Source organism: Mixophyes fleayi, chromosome 8 (assembly GCF_038048845.1).
Source record: "Mixophyes fleayi isolate aMixFle1 chromosome 8, aMixFle1.hap1, whole genome shotgun sequence".
NCBI lineage: Eukaryota > Metazoa > Chordata > Amphibia > Anura > Limnodynastidae > Mixophyes > Mixophyes fleayi.
Genome location: NC_134409.1, coordinates 83,598,268 through 83,619,538, shown reverse-complemented (window position 1 = coordinate 83,619,538; position 21,271 = coordinate 83,598,268). Strand labels below are relative to the sequence as shown.

The 21,271-nt window shown below is 45.7% G+C and overlaps 1 protein-coding gene across 4 annotated transcripts in view; it reads left to right on the top strand.

The window, feature by feature from the left end:
• The window catches only part of CSDC2 (cold shock domain containing C2), a 74,303-nt gene that overhangs the window by 16,555 nt on the left and 36,477 nt on the right, over positions 1-21,271 (top strand). Inside the window, exons 2-3 of one of the 4 annotated variants that reach the window (XM_075182814.1) lie at positions 16,911-17,078; positions 17,241-17,300. The exons of 2 other annotated variants lie outside the window; for them this stretch is intronic. The gene's annotated coding sequence lies outside the window, so the exon portion shown is untranslated. The remainder of the gene's footprint in view (positions 1-16,910; positions 17,079-17,240; positions 17,301-21,271) is intronic. One more of the 4 variants, XM_075182813.1, reaches the window with a different exon arrangement.

Below are 21,271 nucleotides of genomic sequence, written 5' to 3'. Positions count from 1 at the left end.
ATAGGAATCAGCTAGCAGTCACGATGATGAACACAGGCGAGTAGCCAGCTGGAGGCTGTAGTGCACGGAGGCAGCGGATAGGAATCAGCTCACGGTCACGATGATGAACACAGGCGAGTTGCCAGCTGGAGGCTGTAGTGCACGGAGGCAGCGGATAGGAATCAGCTCTCAGTCACGATGATGAACACAGGCGAGTTGCAAGCTGGAGGCTGCAGTGCACGGAGGCAGCGGCTAGGAATCAGCTCACAGACTTGATGATGAACAGGTGAGTGGATAAGGAGAGAAGGCTGTAGTGCACGGAGGCAGCGGATAGGAATCAGCAAACAGTCACAATGAAATATAATAGCGTTGAAGTGGTATAGGAGACTGTAGTGCACGGAGGCAGCGGATAGGAATCAGTGAACAGTCACAATGAAATATAATAGCGTTGAAGTGGAATAGGAGACTGTAGTGCACGGAGGCAGCGGATAGGAATCAGCAAACAGTCACAATGAAATATAATAGCGTTGAAGTGGTATAGAAGACTGTAGTGCACGGAGGCAGCGGATAGGAATCAGCTCACAGTCACGATGATACAGTTGATGGTAGAAGTGGTATGGGAACCACAGTAGTAGAAGTGGTTTGGAAACCACAGAGGTAGAAGTGGTTTGGAAACCACAGGAATCAGCAGCGCTGAATACACGAGGAAACACAGGAACACCTTCAGAGGCTCATGGGGAATGAGACTCCAAGATCAGGCAACGTGGTGTTGACCACAGGTGCTTAATATAGGGAGTGTTGCCTGATCTGCCAATTGAGTTAAAGGGACATACACTGAAGTATAGGAAAGGGCTGCGCATGCGCAGACCCTCAGGATGGAGGACGACCACGGTTCCTAAATGTCCGGGAAGAGGCACTCACGGTCCGGTGAGTGACAGTACCCCCCCTTTTAAAGGTGGGCACAGAACGCCTGGAACCGGGCTTGTCCGGATTTTTGGAATAAAACTTCTTCAAAAGGGCAGGAGCATTAAGATCTTCAGCTTTGATCCAAGAGCGCTCCTCAGGACCAAAGCCCTTCCAATGAACGAGGAAACGGAGTACTCCTCGCGAAATTTTTGCGTCTAGTACCTCAGTAATTTCAAAATCCTCCTCCTGATGAACTTGAACTGGCTGCGGAGCTGAGGGAGGTTTTGAAAAACGGTTGATAATAAGAGGCTTGAGTAAGGACACATGGAAGGCATTAGAAATCCGAAGATTCTTAGGAAGAAGAAGTTTCACACATACAGGATTGATTACTTGAATGATCCTATATGGACCAATAAAACGAGGGGCGAATTTCATAGATGGGACCTTCAAACGAATGTTTTTAGTAGATAACCAGACACGATCTCCAATTTTTAGTGGTGGAATAGCCCGCCTCTTCTTATCTGCGAAAGATTTATATTTGATAGATGTTTTCTTCAAACAGGTTTTGACCTGAGACCAGATATTTTTAAAGGTCTGACAGGCCGTCTCCACCGCTGGAACTTGGGTGGGCGGGAGGGCAGGAAATTCCGGAAAAGACGGATGGTGACCGTAGACCACAAAAAATGGAGTTTTGGATGATGACTCATGGTACATGTTGTTATGGGCGAATTCGGCCCAAGGAAGCAACTCTACCCAGTTGTCTTGATTGGCTGAAGAGAACATCCTTATAAAAGTCTCAAGATCTTGATTGACACGCTCAGTCTGTCCGTTGGATTGCGGATGGTAAGAAGATGAGAGTGCTAATCGTATGCCCAAGGTTTTACAAAGGGCTCGCCAGAATCTGGAAACGAATTGTACTCCTCTATCTGACACAATCTCAGACGGACATCCATGGATGCGGAAGATCTCTTTAATGAAATGTTCAGCCAGGATAGACGAGGAAGGCAAACCAGACAGAGGGACGAAATGAGCCATCTTCGAAAATCTGTCCACCACCACCCAAATAGTGTTATGATTCTTACTAGGTGGTAAGTCAGTAACGAAATCCATACTAATATGGGTCCACGGCTTGGACGGAATGGGTAGTGGTCGCAGCAACCCTGCTGGAGTTCTGCGGGAAGATTTGAATTGGGAACATAATTCACAGGAAGCAATGAACTCTTTGACGTCTCTCCTCATTGAAGGCCACCAGTAACTTCGAGAGAGCATCTCAAAGGTCTTGTATTCACCGGCGTGTCCAGAAAAACGAGAGGCATGGAACCACGAAAGGATTTTCCTCCTTAGAGTAGGAGGCACGAGAGTCTTCCCAAATGGTAGCGTTTTGGTGGATGAAGCAGCCAGTGAGATACATTTGGGGTCTAGAATGGTATGGTTGGAAACCTCTTCTATATCAGAGGACGTCACAAAAGCTCTAGATAAAGCGTCAGCTTTTTTGTTCTTGGCAGCTGGTTTGAAGGTTAATATTAATTCGAAACGGGAAAAGAAAAGAGACCATCTTGCTTGGCGAGGGTTCAAGCATTGGGCAGACTGAAGATATGACAAGTTCTTATGATCCGTGAAGATCGTCACCGGATGGCGAGCTCCTTCCAATAGGTATCTCCACTCCTCTAATGCAGCTTTGATAGCCAGTAACTCCTTGTCCCCGATAGTATAATTCTTCTCTGCGGGCAGAAGACCCCGAGAATAGAAGGCACAAGGATGGAATTTTTGCTGTTCAGAGCATTGGGAGAGAATAGCTCCCAAGCCCACATTAGAGGCATCTACTTCTAGAAAGAAGGGGAGTGTCACATCAGGCTGTCGAAGGATTGGAGCCGAAGAGAAGGACTCTTTGAGTGTTTGAAAGGCTTGAAGAGCCTCAGGCGACCATTGCTTAGGATTAGCCCCTTTTCGAGTCAGGGCCACAATAGGAGATGCAATGGAAGAAAAGTCTTGAATGAAGCGTCTATAGTAATTGGCAAAACCTAAAAAACGCTGAATAGCACGAAGAGTAGTTGGCTGGGGCCAATGTAGTACAGCATTCACCTTGTCTGGATCCATCTTCAGGCCAACTCCGGAAACTATATACCCCAAGAATGGAATCTGGGGCAATTCGAATGAACATTTTTCTAATTTACAGAACAATGAATTCTTCCGTAGCCTGGAGAGGACTTCTGCCACATGTTGGTGGTGAGAAGGCAGGTCCTGGGAAAAGATCAATATGTCGTCCAGGTAGACGACGACACATACATATAATAAGTCCCGAAAGATCTCATTGATGAAACCTTGAAAAACAGCGGGGGCATTACACAGCCCGAAAGGCATTACCAGATATTCGTAATGCCCGTCTCTGGTGTTAAACGCTGTCTTCCATTCGTCACCGGAACGGATTCTGATTAAATTGTAGGCACCACGAAGATCCAACTTAGTAAAAATACGGGCTCCCTTGATGCGATCGAATAGCTCAGTGATCAGCGGAATGGGATACCGATTCTTGATAGTAATGGCATTGAGTCCACGAAAATCTATGCAAGGGCGTAATGATCCATCCTTCTTTTTGACGAAGAAGAACCCAGCTCCAGCGGGAGAGGTGGAAGGTCGAATAAACCCACGCTGGAGGTTCTCCTGTATATACTCAGATGTAGCTTGAGTCTCAGGTAACGAGAGTGGATAGACCCGGCCCCTGGGGGGAGTCTTGCCAGGTAGAAGGTCGATCGGACAATCCCAAGAACGATGAGGAGGAAGGCGTTCAGACTGAGCTTTATCAAACACATCGGTAAATGAAGCATATTGAGGAGGGAGTCCCGGTGAGGTAGATGAGATGGAAGATTGCTGTACTTTGAGAGGAATAACTTGGGAAAGGCAACGATGGTGACATTCAGGCCCCCAAGACGTGACTTGAGGGGTGCGCCAGTCAATCTGGGGAGAGTGACACTGAAGCCATGGAAGGCCTAAGACAATCGGACTTGTCGTAACAGGAAGGATTAAAAACGATATTACTTCATGATGCAGGGCACCAATCTGAAGTGTTACTGGAGACGTACTCTGAGTGATGAGACCGTTGATGAGACGTGATCCATCTATAGCCGTCACAGTAATGGGTGTTTTTAAGGTAATCACTGGTAGAGACCATTGATTTACTAATGATTTGGAAATAAAATTTCCTGCTGCTCCGGAATCAATTAATGCCTGTGACTCAAAGGTTTTGGTAGCAGAGGAAATCGTAACATCAAAAGCGCAGACTTTAGATTTCATGGACGATGGAGAGGACTCCAGGGACCCTAACTTCACCTCTCCAGAACTAGTTAGGGCCTGGCATTTCCCGATCTCTTAGGGCAGGAGCTGAGAATATGAGTGGAATCAGCACAATAGATACAGAGTCTATTCTTTACTCTTCGTTTTCTCTCCTCGGAAGATAATTTGGAACGTCCTATCTCCATGGAAATCACAGAGGGTGAAACTGGACGAAATTGAGGGTTAGAACGAAGAGGTGCTTTAGCAGAAGTTGTTTTCTCAGCCTCCCTTTCACGAAATCTCATATCCACACGATGGCAAAGAGGGATCAAATCTTCAAGTGACGAAGGAAGCTCTTGAGTAGTCAGTGCATCTTTAATTTTATCGGAGAGCCCCTGCCAGAAGGCGGCAACTAGGGCTTCAGTGTTCCACTGAAGTTCAGAGGCTAAGATCCTAAATTGAATGACGTACTGGCCTACTGTATGAGGTCCTTGTCGTAGGCGGAGGATGCTGGAAGCAGCGGAGGTCACACGACCTGGTTCATCGAACACACTTCGAAATGTAGAAATGAATTTGGCACTATCTTGCAATATAGGATCATTTCTCTCCCACAGAGGGGAGGCCCAAGCCAGGGCTTGTCCTGAAAACAAAGAGATAAGATAGGCCACTCTGGAACGATGGGTAGAAAAATTTTGAGGTTGGAGCTCAAAATGGACTGAACATTGGTTAAGGAAACCCCTACAAGTTTTGGGGTCTCCATCGTACTTTGACGGAGTAGGCAGGTGAAGCGTGGAAGCTGTAGACACCTGGGATGGCACTGGGGAAACGGAGGAAAGCACAGAAGCCTCAGGAGTAGCTGTCACAGTCTGTCCAGATGTTCCTTGGGAGGTTAATGACTGGTAACACTGAAGTAACAGCTGTTGGCGGGCATCCTGTTGCTCCACACGGCTGATCAGATGCTGCAGCATCTCTTTGGCGGTAGGTTCCGTATCTGGGTCTGTCATGGCCTGATCTTACTGTCACGGGCACTAGGAGTCTTTACCCAGGGATCACCAGGTGGTAAGCTTACCAGAGCAATGTAGATGGTAATAGTGTACTCTGGTAGCAGGGTGATCACGGAACAGGCAATAGTAGATGATGAGATGCTCAGGAAAGTCTATGACTAGCAGCACTGGTAATATGGAGGTAATAATACACGAGGAACTGTATGGACAAGGGCAAGTGGAGGTAGTCAGTGGTCTGCGTTAGCAAGTTGTACCACTGCTATAGTGAGTAGGAATGTCCAACAGAAACGAGGAGGTGATGAGAGTCAGCGGTCTGCGGATAGCAAGTGGTACCGCTGTCTGAGTGAAGGAATGGAATCCAAGTGGAGGTATCCGGGAAGTCAGTGGTCTGCGGTAGCAAATTGTACCACTGCTATGTGAGAGAAATGGAACAGGTGATACCGGAACAGGAATCAGTGGTCTGCCTTCAGCAAGTTGTACCACTGAAAATATATGTGAGGAGGTGTACGGGGAGAGACTGCAACACAGGATGTACACGGGCACATTAAACACGATCCACAGTAATATGCACAATATATATAAATGACTGAACAGGTCTGCAAATATAGGAAGTCTCTTGAAGTAATCCAGCACAAGATAACACAGTCAATGATGGCAATAGACTCAGCGTATAGCAGACTCCAGAGGAGAACCAACACAGTCCAGCAAGATATGCAATACACCAGCACAGTCAATGAGAAGTATGCATACCGTGGTTCAGAAGGCAGTCAGATAGGAATGTAGTGATACCTGGGCGGCAGGAGGCCGACAGGATGAGAAGTCCCTGGATGCAAGAGGCAGGGGTCTAGTAGGTGCAGCGCACAGGTAAGTAGACCAACAGGGACACGAATCCACAGGAATCAGTAACACATGGAACTGGACTCATGGAGGACCCAGGAGACTGGAGATGATCTAGCAGAGGAGTAGCTGATGAGATACGAATCCAATGCTGACAGGAGGGTAGAGACCAGCGGGAAACAGGAAGACGTGGAGAGCGGATCAGCAGTAGATGGACGATAGGACTGGCAGCGGCAGCAGGACTCTGCGGACCCACCGGAGAGATGAGATGAGGCTGACGTGCACAGGAGCAGCGGATAGGAATCAGCTAGCAGTCACGATGATGAACACAGGCGAGTAGCCAGCTGGAGGCTGTAGTGCACGGAGGCAGCGGATAGGAATCAGCTCACGGTCACGATGATGAACACAGGCGAGTTGCCAGCTGGAGGCTGTAGTGCACGGAGGCAGCGGATAGGAATCAGCTCTCAGTCACGATGATGAATACAGGCGAGTTGCAAGCTGGAGGCTGCAGTGCACGGAGGCAGCGGCTAGGAATCAGCTCACAGACTTGATGATGAACAGGTGAGTGGATAAGGAGAGAAGGCTGTAGTGCACGGAGGCAGCGGATAGGAATCAGCAAACAGTCACAATGAAATATAATAGCGTTGAAGTGGTATAGGAGACTGTAGTGCACGGAGGCAGCGGATAGGAATCAGTGAACAGTCACAATGAAATATAATAGCGTTGAAGTGGAATAGGAGACTGTAGTGCACGGAGGCAGCGGATAGGAATCAGCAAACAGTCACAATGAAATATAATAGCGTTGAAGTGGTATAGAAGACTGTAGTGCACGGAGGCAGCGGATAGGAATCAGCTCACAGTCACGATGATACAGTTGATGGTAGAAGTGGTATGGGAACCACAGTAGTAGAAGTGGTTTGGAAACCACAGAGGTAGAAGTGGTTTGTAAACCACAGGAATCAGCAGCGCTGAATACACGAGGAAACACAGGAACACCTTCAGAGGCTCATGGGGAATGAGACTCCAAGATCAGGCAACGTGGTGTTGACCACAGGTGCTTAATATAGGGAGTGTTGCCTGATCTGCCAATTGAGTTAAAGGGACATACACTGAAGTATAGGAAAGGGCTGCGCATGCGCAGACCCTCAGGATGGAGGACGACCACGGTTCCTAAATGTCCGGGAAGAGGCACTCACGGTCCGGTGAGTGACAGTTGTATTTCAGATGCCAATCTAGTGCCCAGCAGTTTGCAGTCTTGCAATTTATCTTGCTATTAATCCAGCTCTGACAGTGCAGTCTGCGCTCTGGTTCCATTCTGATAACAGCATTCCGGTTCCTGTTTGCTCTCCTCTGCTAGTGTAATCACCATCTGCACCAGTCCATTCAATACATGCAAAGGAACATGATCAGACCACTCTGCTTTGTCCATGTAGTCACCAGTCCAGCTCCAGAGACACAATGCAGTCTGGGTACAGACAGATCCTCAGGCGTGACAATGTATTGCTGACTTAAACCTGGCGCAAGTGCTACTGATGCAGAGCTACATGCATCTTGCAATTTGTCCAACTTTGCAAACGCATTTTACATCTGTGTTTGTTTACTCAAATGTATTCAAACTGAGCAGCGGCACCTTATCTGATGGAGTGAGAATATTCCATGACATAGGTACAACTCAAGAGATTATAAAACAATATTGTTTTCCTTTAGCTGCAAGTATCTGGAGAATTTCCAAAACATATTATCTACTTAAACATCATATACCTGTGCATCATATTTTCATGGGAAAATTCAAATACAAAAAACACAAATTTAACACATATATAAAGGGAGTCACAGGCGCAGCAATGGCGTTGAAGAGGAATAAGGGGAGATGGATGCCAGGTGGCCCACGTGAGAATCATAAAGATAAGGGGAGAATGGACAGGAAAGTCTGTCCTGCATTTCACACCTGAGGGGTGCAGGTAGCCACTCGGGGAAAGGTGGGGGCAGGAACAAGAGGTGGGATGGAGCGAGGGTATTAAGAGGAGAAGGGGGAGGAAGTTATTAGAATCGTTTTTCAGTCTGGGGGGCTTCGGTCCCCATGAACAGGGTCATGTGGACCTTGCGTGGCGGAGAAGCGGTGAGCAAGGCTTAAAAAGGGGGGAGCCAGCAGGGCCGGGTAGTATCACCCTGGGTAGACGGCCGCACGCCTGGTTTAAGCTTCAATGGTTGGGCCAATACGGGCAGCGTGCCAAGTTTTCAGCTATTGGAGAGTGAACTACGCTAAGGGCTGGTCTCCGGAGGACGTTGTTGCGGTGCCTACAGGGTAGGCAGAACACGCCCTATTTATTCTAGATGGAACTAAATTTGGTCAATTCTAATAGCCTTGCACGCCGCTTGTCTGCCGAATACAGGAATGTTTAATAAAGCTGTGACCGGAATATATTTTGCCAAACACTTGTCTCCGAGTTTTTCTCTATGAGTGGGACGCCGGTTGGACAGCATATACCCCTTATGTACTACAAAGCAGAGCAGATACATTGCTGTATAGTTGTGTTGGTCGTGTCTATTGTCTAGTTAACACCAGAGTTTCCTGTTAATCAGGTGGAGGACATCCCCTTTAACCTTATTGAGCCAATTTAGGGTGAGGGGCAGTTTTGGAGTGGAAAAACATGGGGAGAAGAGAGTAATATCAGTCCTCTGCTTCAGGACTGTTTGTTAATCTCTCATAGACTGTGGATAAGTGTGAGACAGTCCAGGATGCTTCTCACATAGCATTTCCTGGTAAACCAAAACATGTTATTTTAGCAACAAAGAATGTGCCCGCTGTTGTTTCCAGTTAATGTTCCATGACATCCAAGAGGGTCTATGTATAGGCATCCTTCCAGAAGATATAGAATGCTGTTTCTTCTTTGGTGATACCAGCAAGGGTAATTTACAAACCATAAAATCTGGGGATGTACAATGTCTCTTTCTGCATGCAAGTGTGACTAGTTGTCTGCAAAGCGCACACTGTAAAAGCATTCTTTGCCTAGTTTTGGAGGTTGGAGGTTGACGGATAAACCTGATAAGGTGCAGGGTGTGAACAATACAATTGTCCAACCTAGAACCACATTAGGGCCACCTACTTTATGCATTTAAACTTTTAAGTTTTTCTCGATCAATACTTCTTGGTTTAGCTTCATTTAAGGCTTAAATTGAGCATGAGAGGAAAAGGACACATGTACTGTACATATGGTACTTTTGTATGTTTTAATATTTTTGTTACATGGGTCAATATACCCCTAGAAATGCACTTTCCTGCAGAAATGCAAATCGAAGGTTCAAAGTACAATTATAAGTATAGGGAGAATAACTTATCTCTGGGACCACTGAGTTGACAAATTCAATGTCTTTTGTGGGGAAGACAATGCAGCTACTTAAAGCAGGAAATATCTTTTATCGGCTGGTGGAAACTCCTGTGTCCCCACAAAAGCTGTCACGTTGGCTTGCAGATCCATGTGTCTGCTCATAAATCTAGGTGCATTTGCACTCATGTGGCATCACAAAAGACCATTTGTTCTCCAGGTTTCTACTTTAGCAGATCATAAATTGCATTTATTGACATTGTTTCTGCACAGGTTGCTAGGGTGCATGAGGCATTATGCATATAGTGAGACAAGTCGAAGCCTCATTTTTCCATAAAGTATTTGCAGTGATAGTAGATATAGAATGTAACAGACTCCATAGTGTCCGTAACTATTTACCTTCAGAATTGTCATGTGTTTCCACAAGCAAATTATAATTTCCAATGTAAAGAACACCCTCACAGAGCGTCTGCTACATGCCTGTATGCTCTACTGCAGTCTTTATTTGGAGCCCGAGAACTCTCTGTCAGCCATTGAGTCCAACATTTAGTTCCACATACACACAGTATCATGGTACATATGCTGCAATGGCTTTGAAGGTAGCCTGTGTATTTTATTTCCAGTTACCATTTATAACACCTGAGACCCCAATATGTAAAATGAATGGATATTGCTCATTTGGGGCAATCTCCACAGAGCACTGAACTTGATCAAGTTGTCACAAGGTGAGAACATAATTTCAACAGGAACATGGAGCAAAAATCTGTATAATCTTGAAAATGTGCAGCAATGGAGGCTTGTCTAGTCTATAGTGACAGTGGTAGATTAAGTTCACAATGGGCCTTGGGTGATGAAGTCATGGCCCCCCTCCAGCAACTATCAACCCCCTACCAGTGTTTAGTACCATTGTGTGTTGTAAATGAACCTATACTAAACCCAGTTTAAAACACTATAATGTACACCTCAATTAATATTAAGCACATATACATTTTATAGTCAAATACAGAACAAATATTCCTATTTGTGTATGCCCAGCGCCCTTATTTGCCATCTCTTTTATTCCCACTTCTTCCTTGCCACACCTTTGCATTGCTTTCCCTCTTCCTCTTGAATATTCCATTACCTAATTTCTGCATCCCCATGTCTTCTGCCTGAGCTGTTGGAAGCATAAGAGTCCAACCTATGTGTAGATGAGACTATGGCAGCAGAATATGAATGCTTATTTTCACTGGACTTTCTATTACACAGATGGAAGATGTGGACAGATGGCAGGACTATAGTTGGAGTTGAATTCACTTAATTGAGTGAATATCTGTTTTGACAAAACAACTTTCTCTAACTTGGATTTCTGGCCTCAGGGGCAGGAAGAAATGTTATTGAATACAGTTTAATTCAAAAACTTGTACACACAGTAGCCTTAGAAACATTTTTAGCACTTCGTGCAATTGATGGGAATCTCATCCCAAGTTCATTTTCAGTGTATCTCAAGCCTTTAACCCTCTTTTTTCTGTTCTGGATTGAAATTCTGGAAAAACATATTTCCTGCTGCATCGCCTGCTTGGAGATGGTTGATCCCAATCCTTTTCTTCTTGTGGCATCCATAGATATTATTCAGGCTTGAGCCACTCATATTTTTTAGAACACCAGTGTGTTTTCTAAGCAAAATGTTGAGACCCTCCGTGCAGGTGTCTTCTTTGTAGAAAGAAGAAACGTCACACATTCAGAACTTTGCATAGACCGGCGGTTCCCAAAGTGGGTGCCGTGGCGCTGTCACTGGGGTGCCGCGGGCCAGCCATAAAAAAAAGAGAGAACACAGAAACTTACCAATCCGCCGGGCTGCTGGGTCCCGCCGCCCAGCGGATTGGTAAGTTTCTGTGTTCTCTCTTTTTTTCTATGGCTGGTGCGGGGCAGAGGAGTGAGAGGGATCGTGACAGCGGGGCAGAGGAGGGTGACAGCAGGGCAGAGGAGGGTGACAGCGGGGCAGAGGAGGGGGACAGCGGTGCAGAGAAGGGGGACAGAGAGCAGAGGAGGGTGACAGCGGGGCAGAGGAGGGGGACAGCGGTGCAGAGGAGGGGGACAGCGGTGCAGAGGAGGGGGACAGCGGTGCAGAGGAGGGGGACAGAGAGCAGAGGAGGGGGACATAGAGCAGAGGAGGGAGACAGCGGGGCAGAGAAGGGGGACAGAGAGCAGAGGAGGGTGACAGCGGGGCAGAGGAGGGGGACAGAGAGCAGAGGAGGGGGACAGCGGGGCAGAGAAGGGGGACAGAGAGCAGAGGAGGGTGACAGTGGGGCAGAGGAGGGGGACAGAGAGCAGAGGAGGGGGACAGCGGGGCAGAGAAAGAGGACAGAGAGCAGAGGAGGGTGACAGCGGGGCAGAAGAGGGGGACAGCGTGAGAGAGGGCAGAGGAGGGGACAGCGTGAGAGAGGGCAGAGGAGGGTGACAGCGGGGCAGAGGAGGGTGACAGCAGGGCAGAGGAGGGTGACAGCGGGGCAGAGGAGGGGCCCAGCGGGGCAGAGGAGGGGGACAGAGTGAGAGGGACAGTGGAGGGGGACACAGCGTGAGAGGGGCAGTGGAGGGGGACACAGCCTGAGAGGGGCAGTGGAGGGGGACACAACGTGAGAGGGGCAGTGGAGTGGGACACAACGTGAGAGGGGCAATGGAGAGGGACACAGTGTAAGAGGGACAGTGGAGGGGGACACAGCGTGAGAGGGACAGTGGAGGGGGACACAGCGTGTGAGAGGGACAGAGGAGGGGGACAGAGAGCAGAGGAGGGGGACAGCGGGGCAGAGAAAGAGGACAGAGAGCAGAGGAGGGTGACAGCGGGGCAGAAGAGGGGGACAGCGTGAGAGAGGGCAGAGGAGGGGACAGCGTGAGAGAGGGCAGAGGAGGGTGACAGCGGGGCAGAGGAGGGTGACAGCGGGGCAGAGGAGGGTGACAGCGGGGCAGAGGAGGGGGACAGAGTGAGAGGGACAGTGGAGGGGGACACAGCGTGAGAGGGGCAGTGGAGGGGGACACAGCCTGAGAGGGGCAGTGGAGGGGGACACAACGTGAGAGGGGCAGTGGAGTGGGACACAACGTGAGAGGGGCAATGGAGAGGGACACAGTGTAAGAGGGACAGTGGAGGGGGACACAGCGTGAGAGGGACAGTGGAGGGGGACACAGCGTGTGAGAGGGACAGAGGAGGGGGACACAGCGTGTGAGAGGGCAGAGGAGGGGACAGCGTGTGAGAGGGCAGAGAAGGGGACAGCGTGTGAGAGGGCAGAGGAGGGGACAGCGTGTGAGAGGGCAGAGGAGAGAACAGCGTGTGAGAGGGCAGAGGAGGGGCACAGCATGACAGAGTGCAGAGAAGGGGGGACATCGTGAACGAGGGCAGAGGAGGGGACAGCGTGTGAGAGGGCTGAGGAGGGGGACAGCGTGACAGAGGGCAGAGGAGGGGGACAGCGTGACAGGGCAGAGGAGGGGGGGCAGCGTGACAGAGAGCAGAGGAGGGGGGACAGCATGACAGAGAGCAGAGGGGTCAGTGTGAGAGAGGGCAGTGTGTCTAGATGCAGAGGGGGCAGAGTGCCTGAGGGCACAGTGTCTGGATGCAGAGGGGGCCTTTTTGCATACAACTAAATAAGTATTTCTGTCCTGACCTAAATACTTATTACAATTTTTTGACCCAACTACTTCTAAAACAAAACTGCTCAATAATTATTTTGGAGGGGTGCCTTGAAAAAAATTGGAGACTCTAAGGGTGCCGCGAACTGCAAAAGTTTGGGAACCACTGGCATAGACTATAGAGACCTTGAGAAAATCACCATTGAACACTGTTATCCTTTTCAGATTGATTAAAGATTGTACATAAAACAAGGTATGCTGACCAACGAGCACCACTCTCAATAAATTAAACTAAATAAATATTTGGCCTTATGATGGCACCACCAATATTAAAAATAAAAATATAACCCCCGCCCCCCTGGTGATAAAGTAGCAAAAAATTAGATACTTGTATGTATTATAATCTGTTGTACAAGGAACAGCTAATTTGTTGAATAGTTCTGAAAACAAAATCTGACCACGCTAGTGTCCCATTCTAATGATTCATGCCATATAAAAAAAACTAGCATTGAGGACTGGTATATTATAAACACTGTCGTCTATTTTGCACATTTTGCACATTTGTATACAGAGGCTAAACTTCAAAATCTTGATAAAATAGAAATAGTCACCTTGTTGGGCGCTACAAATATCACCATACATATAACGAAAATTGGTATATAAATCCAAAATGGTACCAGCATACAAAAAAACTACCTATAGTTGTGGAATGGAATGTAAGCAGATCTTTTTCCGGGGTCTCCCTATTATACTGATATGATACTTGAACTCCAAACAGGGATACTGGAGATGAAGCTAGATGGGCAGGAATCCAGTGTTACTTTAGGGGAGGATCAGATGCCGCCGATGCGTTTCAACACTCTGGTCTTTTTCAAGGCCATCCAGCTTCATCTCCAGCATTCCTGGGGCCCTTGAAGGATTCTGTTGAGTGATTACTTCACATGTTTTTGGATTGATGTAAAGGATCAGGTGGAAAGCTGCTGTAACTTTGATACACACGCACAAGATGTTTGGAGTTCAAGTAAGCATATCAGTATAGGGGAAGACCCCAGCAAAAGATCTGCTCACATTCCACAACTATAGTTTTTTTTTTTGTATGCTGGTACTCCCATCACACCCTGATGGTAGTTTATTTTTAAGAGTTAACAACATATAGTGTTGTAAATCATTGACTATATTGTTATTTCATTATATTTATTTACTACACTATATATTTTCTCTTTTTTTTTTTTTTCAATACCAATTATTATTTATGGTGATATTTGTAGTGCCCAACGGGGTGAATATCTCTATTTGACCAGTTGTGTTATCATTGCGTGTTGTGATAGCCCATTTTTCATTTTGTAAACTGCCACAGATATTGGTGCACTCCATATTGATAGACTTATTTTCTTTGTTCTGCTCCAAAACCTGATAGTTCACGAGAAGCTTAAGGAATCCCAGTCATAGAATAAGCACACAAATTGAACAGTTGTGAGTGAATATAAAATGAATATATCCTTATATAGGGTTCTTGTACTGTGTATGCAGTGTGCATAGCAGATGGAGCCACAGTAAATCCAGATACCACATCAATTGACCAGAAAAGTGGGTGGAACCACTATTTTGAATAAATAGAATATGAGGGAGAGATAGCTAGACAGCTTGGGGACTCTTCCACATATGAATATCTGAGCAGTGGTATACACTGCCGCTTACAGTAAAGAACTACAGAAACTACTTATGAGGTCCTTCACGGAAGGTATTTTGAACAAGCATGAATTTGATTTTCTGCACAAAACACACCCGAGAATTCCTGTGATTTATGTCCTACCTAAGATTCATAAATCATTGGAAAAACCCCCTGGAACACCCATTATTTCAGCTATTGGGTCTTTGACCTCCAATCTTTCACAGTATATTGATACATTTCTTCAGCCTCTTGTCATTAAGCAACACAGCTATTTGCGAGATACTGCCAATACACTTTGAACTTTGAATGATCTGAGATGGGAGGAACGTTCTATCTTTCTAACTTGTGATGTTACATCTCTCTATACGGTTATAAATCATGAAGCTGGCTGTGAGCATGTTAACAACAAACAGTTGGTACAGTCAGATATTCCTCCAAAACAGATAGCGTTTATTATTGATGCCATTCGGTTCGTTTTAAAGCATAATTACTTTTGGATTCATGGTCAGTTTTTTAGACAAATACAGGGGACTGCGATGGGCAGCAAATTTGCGCCCAGTTATGCCAGCCTTTTTATGGCATACTGGGAAGACCTGCATATTTGGGCCAATAATCCATTTAAAGATCAGTTCTGTATTTGGAGAAGATACATAGATGATATTCTGTGTATCTGGAAGGGTAGTGAAGAGATGCTACAGGAGTTTATTGCTTATATTAATAACAATGAACTAAACCTGGTATTCATGGCTCATTTCAGTAGGACCAAGGTTGAATTCTTGGACTTAGAGATTTATATTGAAGATAACTGCCTTAAAACCAAAACATTTACGAAGCAGGCGGATACTTTTATTCATGCGACCAGTGGTCACCATTACATATGGCTCAAGAATGTACCTAAAGGTCAATTTATGAGGGTGAAAAGGAATTGCTTGGAGTTAGAGGTCTTTGAACAGCAGGCAACACTGTTGAAAGATAGATTTCTGGATAGGGATTATGATACTGAAGTGGTGGAAACAGCATATCAACAAGTTTTTAAACTGGAGAGAGACCCCTTACTTATTCACAGGGAAAAGATATCTACTGGGTTAGCCTGATCGTTATAATCGGTAATGATAGCCATATGTTCTAAGTCCTTTGAGAAAATTGTTAAGAGGCATTGGCATGTACTTAGGAAGGATGAGAAGTTAGCGTGCATCCTTCCAGAGCCACCAAAATTTGTCTGTAAAAAGGCCGCTAACCTAAAAAATATGTTGGTCAAGAGTTTTTTACCTCATGACACTAAAAAACAGCAAGGGACAAGGTTGGGGGAGGGTGATGGTGGATTCTATTTCTGCAATCGTTGCCAGGCTTGCAGAATGACAGGCCTAAATACGACTAAGCCGATAAGATCCTTTGTATGCAATGACACTGGTAAAGAGTATGACATTAAGGAGAAAATTACATGTGATACAACTGGTGTAATTTATTTGTTGGAGTGCCCGTGTGGCCTTCAGTATGTGGGGCGGACTGTGCGGAGCCTGCATGTTAGGATATCCGAGCACCTTAGAAATATTAGGAGAGAGTTCAACATGCACAGTGTATCGGACCATTACACTAAACACCATGAACATGACTTCACCACGCTAAATTTCATAGGTATTAAAAAAGTTCTGAAGAGTTGGAGGGGGGAATTTTGTGAAGGTAATATTGAAAGAGGAATCCAAATGGATTTATGAATTACATACCCTCTCTCCATGGGCTCTTAATCTTGACTTTGACCTGGGGGTCTTTCTGGATAACAACTGATGATAGTCTCTATTTACCTAATAGTGTGGAAGATAGAGATAATATTCTCTTGAATGTGTTTTATTTACTTGAGTTTACTTTTGCATCTACCTTTTTTTTTTATAATATTTCTGGATATATGCAGACATTTATATTTCCACTCCACTTATCTCAACCCACCATTTTTCTATGTGTGTGTTCCTAATTTCACTTCTACTAGAATGGTGTTCCCATACGAGCTAGAAATGGGATTGTAACGTAAGGCACAGCGTTGAAGAAGTTTATACATTTGCATGTGGGTCCTTACGATGGGGCTGTGGATATGTCCTTCATCCATGTTTCTCCCTATTGGTAGTTTGGGCTTGGTTCCCACCCTGATTACCTTTATAAGAATAATACGGATTCCATAGGTGCCATCTGCATTTCCTGAGGAAGCCTGGCTTTTCGCAGGTGAAACGCGTTGATTTTAGAGATGGTATATGGAATATATTTGGATAACATTTTATAGTTACTGGCATGGAGCTCGAGAAAACTCTCCTTCATATCTGACAGGACCTAAGACAGAAGCGTGCGCATGCGCACAGGAGTTCGGAAGTGTCCGCGAGTGAAAGAGTGTAACACGGGGAATACAGCCGGCTGGCGTCTCTCAAATTGAAGAACCGCAAGTCAAAGAGTGGAACTGCCTTTGGACTGGAGCTCTCGGGCACATTTACACCTAAGGTACTTTCTTCCATTTTCCACCAGGTATACACATTTGGTGGTAGTGAAGGATTGGGATTGTTTCTGCACTGGAGATCTTGGGCATATTTTTACACCTAAAGTACCCTCTTTCTCTTTCCTTTTTGGCACAACGATTTCGGGACTCGCTTTCTGTTGGCAAAGTGATAAATCTATGGAGGTGTTGTACACATTTGAAGAGGACTCCAGTGTTCTGTTTTTAGGGTACATATATTTTTTGGCTGAAAACCCCTCAAATTCATATGCATGCATATATATTTTTTATATACACATTTTTTCTGGACTGTTATTTTGATTTTTTTTTCTTTATTTTTGATTTTTTACTTTTGTCTGCAGACAATTTTTACATTTATCTATTACACGTGTTTGTGTCTGTTTATGTGTTTGTTATCATTATTCCTTGTGGGAGTATTCTGACTTACTCATTTACAATATAAGATTTTCTACTTGCATCTCCCTTTTTCTATGTGACCTAGTCCCCTTATTTAGCACCAGGGAATTTATTTTTATTAATTGTCCAGCAGTGTTTAAACATTTTGTTAATACAATTTTTCATGATGTTCTGTATCATTTTTTCATGGTGTACTTGGATGATTCTTTATTTTTTTTTCTACAGCTTTGTCCTGTTATCAGCAGCATACCTACAAGACAACAGTATCTATGTAAAATTGGAAAAGTCTATTTTTGAACAGTTACAGGTTCCATATTTGGAATGTATTATTTCCATCTCTTGAAATCCGATAGATTCAGAAAAGACTTCTGCAGTCCTGAAGTGGCCTTAAAGTATAAAGTCTACTAGATATTTCTTAAATTCTACTAGATATTTCTTTACTTTAAGAACTATTAATTAATTATTGTTAATTATGAAGCAATACTCAGTTATCGCAACCATAATTGTGCTCAAAAAGAAATGTGGTAATTCCCACAAGTAACCTTCTGAAGCCACTTCTGCTTTCTTCTTAAAAGGGCATTTTCAACTAATTCCGTTCTATAGTACCCTGATCCCTTTTGATTGCTTTTTTTTGTGTGTTTTTTTGTTTTTTAAAGAGGCCAGTGGTTCTGCTGGGGTAGATGTGGTATTATCTCAGTGCAATAAAGCTAGTAAGGGTGATAGTATGTACAACGTCCTTGGCTCAGGTGGCAGTAGCTGCAGTCTTTAGGTCTCCCAAAACAGGTTCATGAGTGACACTATGGAGGACTAGTGGCAAAGCTTCTGGCCACGCCAATCCAGTTTCAGCCATTATCTTACTTAGTTTGTTCTTAATGGTACTGTTTACCCTTTCCACCTTATTACTGGCTTGTGGTCGGTAAGGAGTATGAAGTCTACTATCAATTCCCATATGTTTACACATGTTCTGAAAGATATTACCAGTAAAATGAGAACCCCTCTCGCTTTCTATAATTCTAGGGATACCATATCTGCATACAAATTCCTTAACAAAATTTTTTAGCAGTAAAAACAGCAGTATTAGTGACCGCTGGAAATGCCTCTACCCAATTAGAAAACACATCAGTACAAACTAATACATATGGGATTTCTGCAAGGTGGTAATTGGACGAGGTCAATTTATATTACCTGAAAAGGTCCGTCTGTAGGAGGGATATGGGATGGTTCAGTTGGTATTATCTTCCCGACATTTTTCCTCAAACAGGTAAGACAAGACAATGCTTTCTTACTGGCTTGAGAAGAAAAGCCTGGTGCACACCAGTATGCTCTAACATGCTTGCACATACCTTCTTTACCCAGAAGACTCAGACCATGTTGTGCCTCAGCTAGGCCTGGGAAATATGCTCTGGGAGCCACGGGCCTACCTTGTCTATCTTTCAAGAGTCCAGAGGACTCTTGACCACATCTCTTTGCCTTCCAGACCGCCTTTTCCTGTTGGGAACACAAATCTTGCATTTCAATTCATTTGTGTGTGTTTGTCGTAACCATCATCTTGTCAGTTGACCTGTTTACAGATAACCCTGCTGCTCACTTGGCAGCTTCGTCTGCCCTGTGTCAGGATTTCCCAGGTATGACCACGGAGAGGAGATAAGTGGTTATAATGAGTTTATTAATAAACAGAGATGACAAGGTAACTCATGAGACAGTTCAAAGTGCAGATGAGAAACAGGTAACTGCAATAGTAGATTTCAACAGGCAGCATAGAACTACAAGTACCAGGTATAATGGTTAAAGATGCAGGAGTCCAGGACACAGGTAACAGCAAATAGTGGATTTCAACAGGCAGCGTAGAACTACAAGTACCAGGTATAATGGTTGAAGATGCAGGAGCCCAGGACACAGGTAACAGCAAATAGTGGATTTCAACGAAGAAATATGCAGGAGTCCAGGACACAGGTAACAGCAAATAGTGGATTTCAACAGGCAGCGTAGAACTACAAGTACCAGGTATAATGGTTGAAGATGCAGGAGTCCAGGACACAGCAAATAGTAGATTTCAACGAAGAAATATGCAGGAGTCCAGGACACAGGTAACAGCAAATAGTGGATTTCAACAGGCAGCGTAGAACTACAAGTACCAGGTATAATGGTTGAAGATGCAGGAGTCCAGGACACAGGTAACAGCAAATAGTGGATTTCAACAGGCAGCATAGAACTACAAGTACCAGGTATAATGGTTGAAGATGCAGGAGTCCAGGACACAGGTAACAGCAAATAGTGGATTTCAACAGGCAGCATAGAACTACAAGTACCAGGTATAATGGTTGAAGATGCAGGAGTCCAGGACACAGGTAACAGCAAATAGTAGATTTCAACGAAGAAATATGCAGGAGTCCAGGACACAGATAGAAGCTGAGCACAGGGAATGCTCCTCAGAATGACCTGATGATCTGGCCCAGACTGTTTGAAGCAGGCAGGTGTAAATAGGCCTCATGCAGCTGAAACCACTCCCAGTGATCAAGGAGAATAATCAAGTAGCACAGTGGCCCCTTTGGTGGGCAGTGGTACTACAAGTGGAAGCACAACAAATCCAATAGAGTCACTGCAGACAGCAGCTGCAGAGTGCAAGTCGTGACAGTACCCCCTCCTTAAAGGGCGGATTCCAGACGCCCAAATACTAGAAATGGTCAGAAAAGTCAGAGTCATAGTCCAGAATTGGGCATGTATTTGAGAAGTCTTCATGCAAGGACGGAAAGGGTATAGAAACCACGCCACAAGGGAGTTGAGATCCAGGAGAATCTTTCTTCTTCTTCTTCCTCTTCACTCTCTTTTTATGGTTTTTAGAGTGTTGCTGGAAATGGAGTGAAGAAAACGATAATCTCAAAGTGGGAGTAGCTGGAGATAGAACATGTGGCATAGATGAAGCACTGGGAGTGAGAATAGCAGTAAAAAGCTGTAAATCAGACAGAATGGGATCTTGAATTTCAATTAAAGGCTCTGCCCATTCCAGAGCTTCCCCTGTAAAGTTGGCCAACATGTAAAACACTTGCTTTCGTTGAGTATCAAGGAGGTTGGATACAGAGGGAAAATAGGATATACAGAATTTAATAAGAGCACGAAATTGCTGAATATCCCCATTGAAGGTAGGTGGTTGGAAGACTTGAACAGAAGATGAATTCGAATTAGCATGAGACTCGGCCAGCTCGGGTTGAACATACATCCCTAGGGACTTGTGTAGGACCCCCTTGGTAGAAGACAATCCATACTGGGCAGATGACTTGGCAGGGCGCCCGGATTGGGCGGCAGACTTGGGAGCAGGCCCGGACTGGGCGGCAGACTTGGGAGCAGGCCCGGACTGGGCCGCAGACTTGGGTGCAGGCCCGGACTGGGCGGCAGGCCTGGCAGGGACAGCACTTTGAGAAGCCTGAGGGCAGACAGCACTTTGAGAAGCCTGAGGGCAGACAGCACCAAGTGGGAACTCGGGCTGAACCGCATGGACTGGCAACTCGGGCTGGACCGCATGGACTGGCAACTCGGGCTGGACCGCATGGACTGGCAACTCGGGCTGGACCGCATGGACTGGCAACTCGGGCTGGACCGCATGGACTGGCAACTCGGGCTGGACCGCATGGACTGGCAACTCGGGCTGGACCGCATGGACTGGCAACTCTGGAGCGGCCTGGAGGGACAGCGCCCCCTCTGGAGCGGACTGTAAGGGCAGCGCCCCCTCTGGAGCGGACTGTAAGGGCAGCGCCCCCTCTGGAGCGGACTGTAAGGGCAGCGCCCC